Genomic DNA, 5,728 nt, shown 5'->3' on the forward strand with positions numbered 1-5,728 from the left:
GTTGAACGACTGACTAGAAAGTTCTCCAGCTTGGATACTCATGAGGGACGAGAAGAGACTGACAAAAAATTGCAACTTTTTTTCCCCTCAATCGATATAATATCTCTTGCCGTTTGGGAGATGTAATTTTTGGAGAAATAGTGAATGTACCTAAACAGATATACCCGGTATAAATGCGAGATTCCAAATATTCTGTTAGAATATCTAATTTCTAACTCAAATACGAGGGGAAGGTAGCGTGGCCGAGCGGTCTAAGGCGCTGGTTTAAGGCACCAGTCTCTTCGGAGGCGTGGGTTCGAATCCCACCGCTGCCAAAACCTTTTTGTCTCTTAAATTTGAATTTTTTTAATTATCCTTACCAAACAATTTCGTACCGAGTTTCCTAAATTAATATTCAAATTTGTTTTTTTTTTCAGAATTAAATAAAACTCTCCCTTGTAATGAAATACGGGCCAAACTCTCACTAAAGCGGCACAACTCCTCCGTTGTACGTCAGGAATATTAATGCGCAAAACTGTCACAGAAATAATTACTTTACGGAAATTGGCAACTGTTGAATCAAATTTCACTAAGGACAAGGTCCTCGACGTTCGCACGTTATTATTAATCGTGTCTCTCGGTTACAAATACTCGAAGGAAATCTACTTAAAATTCCTCTTTATATCTATTTTATTTCACTGAAAAATCTATAATAAAATTTGAATAAATATTAACAGACAGGTTAATATAATGTTCCTATTTAATTATGCATGGTAATTTGGATAGTCAAAGTAAAGCACAACTAGCTTGGTGGGCCAACGTTCCTAATTAGTCGATTTAACGATAAGCCATGATCGTTAAGCTTAAGAATTTTATACAGGAATTGAATATTGGTTGTGGTGCTTTACATTTGTGACCTTTTCTAACGAGCAACTTGTCTAGATGATAGCGGGATCAAACGATATAATTAGCCTTCGAGCAGTGCGAGCATTTTACTTGTTGCGTTAAACCAACTACGTTTATCCGTCCAAATGCGCACAAAACTAATAATGAACCTTTGTTATTTAAAACAGGCTTTGCAGCAATCCAAGTACAACCCGAGGCCCTTTAAGTAACCAGTCAGTAGTCGAGGAAGTCACTAAAACGAATCAATTACGATCGGTTGCGGCTACGCGGAGGTATTTAACCCGAAAGCAATAAGTGTCTCTAAATTAATTTCAGATAATAAATCTCATCAATCCCAATAGATATATTTTCCGGTCCAGAAAGTTTCCTAAACCTATCGTTTCCGCATCGGGACTCCGAGAAATCCCCTTAATATATCATGGCGGATATAATTGGCGAAGCGCACTGCTGAAGTGCCGATATAATAATTGGAATCTGGCAAGGCACTCGCTGAAAAGTTGGGAAAGGATTTCCAGTTTTTTGATTGAAGAGAATTAAAACGCCATTTTCCAGATGTATTTAAGCATATGGGAGCAAAAGAAGCAATATGAAGGTGGGAAGCTAAAACCGAAGAGGTTTATCTAAAGTTAAGAATCAAGTTCGTACACTTAAGGTTTTCATATGGAAACTTGGAAACTTCGGAATCTAACGTCTGGAAATTCAAACTGGAATTTGTCACCTTCAAATCTGAACGCGATTTTGAGCTGCGCCCAAATAGGGAAAATTCGAAAGTTGCGACCGAAGTCAATACATGGATTTTTCATGAGGAAGCTTGGAGATTTCAGGATTTGGATCGTTCAAAGTTGAATCTCAAATTGGAATGGCCATGACATAATTTTGAACTTAATTCACTCTACAGCTGATTGAGGTGAAAGTGAATCAAATATTGTAAAAGTAATGCTTGATTTTTTTTTGACAATTTGATAGTTTCACGTCTACTCGTATAAACTGATTGTTCAAATTAGAATTTGTTGCCCAAATTGAACAGTTTCAAAAACCCAATATACTTTCAGGAATCCTGTGAAGCTGCTCGAAGTGTTACTCCAAAATGATCATACTAAAACTTTGAAAATCAAAATTTCACGCGTGAATTTGGTAATAGCGGTTCTCCTTAAATCCATACCATTCGACCTATAGTGAAATCGTGGTTCAGAGTCTTGACGCTTCCAAGCTTCCCCATGAAGCGTCTCAGGCCTGGACTTGAGTCTCGACTTTTAGCTTTTGCTTTTTTTATGAATTTCAGGTGGGAACCTAAGAATGCAAAACTTCAAACAGAAATTTCAAAACAACGAGATTAACCTGGTTCAGTTCTAAGTCCCTCTTTTCTGAATCTGAATTATTAAAGACTCTTCTTTAAACAAAGGCAGAAACGAACTTTCAAAGACAAGAAGAAGATTAAAACATTTTGCTTAATATTCTTTTAAAAGCCACTTTCCTGGGGCACGAGGCAGGAAAAAATTCTTAAAAGAAACCGGTGTTTACTTTACATGCAAATTGGACGTCGAAATGACTAGAAGGCCCCCGTTATTTTTGCTTTAAGGGCGCAAATCCAATTTGCCCTTTTTTGTCAAATGCCTGCTCATTATTTTTTAGTTTTTTCTCAACTTGTGTTAAAATTTAACCTAAACTTATATCAAGCATCAGAAAAAAAATCCTATTATCGAATATGGTAGGAGTTAACTCGCTTAGTAACGGTCCCTTTTACCGAAAGGGACAAAGGATTTTGGGACCTTTTAATTCCGGGGGACAATTATTTCCAAATCCTTAATGAGGAAACGAGTGTTTTACTAATTCTCAACGATCGTCCTGATTAATTCGTTGGCAGAGATTAATGAACAAGGGCCCCTCTCGAATTTTCTATTCAAGAGTGTTGTGGGAATGGCTTGTTTTCATAGGCCATGTTAGGCATTGTTGGTGATGGCAAATATTGATTGACTCTCTCAGATTAATTATTACTTGCTTAAGTAGTCGATTTGAGATTTATCGTTGAAGTTTTTTCTTTGGCGAACTTCGGAGCGGTCTGAATAGCCCGCAGCCACAAAAGAGTGTAACAATTTTTCAGTCCGCAACTACAATAATGCATTTCCCAACTTTAAACTTGGAGCTCTAAAAATAAACTGTTAAAGTTCAAGCTGATTTCTTATATAGTTTGTTGCTATAATAAAATGTTACTGGAGGTGGAATTTTCAAATTAAATTACGTGAAATAAACAGGAAGGTTTTGACGTCTTTAGCCGCTCAATTGGGGGATCGCATGTGGCCGCAACAATAGTTTGGTGCCACAAAAGATGTGATTTTCATGAAAAATTTTTACATGGAATAAACCTAGACAGCTACTTAAACAAAAGCTGACGCTAGAAAAATAAGCATTTGGAAGCAAAAACCTAAACTATAAACATCCTTCCATTTTCCCCGCTGCTCTTCACGTGCGGTTTCTTTAATCCGAAAGAAAGCTTTTGAATGATAACTCGACAATATATACATCTGCAAATGTACCGAATATAAAGAGGTATATCTCAAAAGGATTGAAGCGAGCGCTTTGGCAAAACGTTCCTCCTTTGTCGAATAAATACTTTTGAGTTTGCTGGCTGCCATTGTTGATTTTTTCTCTCTCTAATCTCTTCCAGATCTCGAAGCAATTAAGTGGTATTTCCTATTCCTTCGCAATGCGGCAAAGAGCACAGTTTTTGTCAAACCGCTACACGAAGGATAAATATTTAAGAGCGACTCTAACAATAAGCTGTTCCTATACAAAGGAAGCCGTGTAAAGAGAGCCTCTAAGGTGAATGTTTAAAACGCCCATTTCTCGACAAACAGAGACGGGAAATCGGCATATTCCAAGTGCTTCGTAAATTTTTAAATTGCACGTCGAGCACACAAATTGGAGCACTAACTTTTTAGTTTTTATTTCTCCGGTTATTGTAGATATGCCGCCTTTCGGAGAATATTGCTTTGACTGCTTAAAAACATGCATGTTCCTGAGGTAAGAATTTAAGTATGCGTAGGAAGTTTATGCATATTCTAAGAAGTAGCGGGAAATGCAGAGGAAAATGGAAATATTTGAAATTGTAAGCTCAAAGAAGCGGGATGACCCAGCTCCAACTGGTCGAGAGCCGAGAGGAGGCGATTCGCTCTCAATCAAACGACCGCTATTTCGGAAGGTGAGTGTCCATTTGACTCGCGACGACGGGTGGGGGACCAGCCTTAGCACAGGTTCGGAAACCAAGCCCCAGACGTGACGTGGAACAAAATCGGGACGATTCCGTAAAACACCAACCGAACGAGGACAGCTACGTCCCAATAATCTGAAAATCCAGCCGATAAATCTTAGCCGAGTTGAAGCCAATAACGTCCATAAACAACAGATTCTCCCCTTTTCGAAAAACTACAACGAAAGAACATGTCGAATCTCACACAACAACGGTGGCATATTTTACAATTGAATTTGAGAATCTCACAGAGGGGAAACGCGCCCAACAACGTGAAAATCGTTACTCGAGATAAGACCAAATTCGAGAAATTAAAGTATGCTTTCAACGAGGACGGAACTCTCCAATACCACAGGGGCGACGAAGGTAGGACTAAAAAAAGTTGTCTTCGAAGGACCATCAGATTCGATCGGTAACCGAACCACGACCGGCTTGAAGAAGCGAACTTCATGATTGAAAACTCTGTCCCGATGAAAGTTGAATTGGTAACGTCCGGGGCACATCCGAAGTGCAACATGGTGATATTTTAGGAGGATAACAGCTAGGCAGCACCCGTATCGCGTTCCGCGGACGATGGACGATCGAACTTTGACCATCGAATATCGAACTACAATTAGCAATTTAAATGTTTTAAATGTACTGGTAATTACTTCCTGTATCTGCAGTTAAAAGAGGAAAATAAATAATTGGCCACGTTTAAGTGCGCAAATTGCAAAAGAAGGCCACACTGCCAGCTACTTTTAACGCTGCAAAACTGATCGAGAACAAAGAAAATAATTACCTCGAAGCCATTCCCACAAAATCAGAACCTGATCAGGATTGGAATTTCTTACAGCCAGCACGAAACCACAACATCGAACTAACCACAATGAAATGCTAAGGATTTGAATGTACATAAGTACTTGAAGTCATCATCAGAACAAACCGACCCGTCAACGAAAACAGCAATATCCGATTGGGAGTTGCTAAGCCCGCTGACTTCTGATGACCAACACAAATCTCACCACCGTCCCGTTAAACGACAGAGTGCAAGGGATGATAAACGAGATGCGAAAAATCATGGAAGGAAATCCTGACAGAGCGGTCGGGTTGGAAGCCAAAATAAAAGATTCACCACCCTCAATATACGGGTACCAAGGGATGAAACCGTAAAAACAAGCAAGAAGACGTACTCTCATATATGGCTAATCCCACCTGGAATATGAAATAGGGACAATACCAGAAACAGCACTCATGGAAGCATTGGGGCACATCTCCGTAAACTGGACAACAATATACATCTATAAACACAGGAAACTTGGATACAGTTTTGACTTGAAGGCTGAATTAAAAAGCAGTGGTCATCGGCTACTTTAATGCAAAATTTTTAGCTTTTACGCTGGAATAGATATAATGAATATGTAGTGAGTAATGAAATTACAAAATGGAAATTTACAGGCAAACTCAGCACATGATGTAAATAGATAAAAAAAACTGACTCATTTTTGGACAGAGTGATTGCAAAATCGCTTCCTGCCGATGCGTAATCGTGCCTACTTCATTAGTGCTCTTTCTTTAATTAACTTTGAATAATAAAATTCGGAAGTGCAGTGGAAT

General features: G+C 38.8%; 1 non-coding gene across 1 annotated transcript; it reads left to right on the plus strand.

Moving 5' to 3' along the window:
* The first annotated feature begins 232 nt into the window (after nucleotides 1–232).
* Nucleotides 233–314, plus strand: TRNAL-AAG (transfer RNA leucine (anticodon AAG)). Its single transcript has one exon. It is a non-coding gene; the product is annotated as a tRNA-Leu (tRNA).
* Nucleotides 315–5,728: the final 5,414 nt, after the last annotated feature.

The sequence above is a fragment of the Euwallacea fornicatus genome, chromosome 22 (assembly GCF_040115645.1).
Source record: "Euwallacea fornicatus isolate EFF26 chromosome 22, ASM4011564v1, whole genome shotgun sequence".
Lineage (NCBI taxonomy): Eukaryota > Metazoa > Arthropoda > Insecta > Coleoptera > Curculionidae > Euwallacea > Euwallacea fornicatus.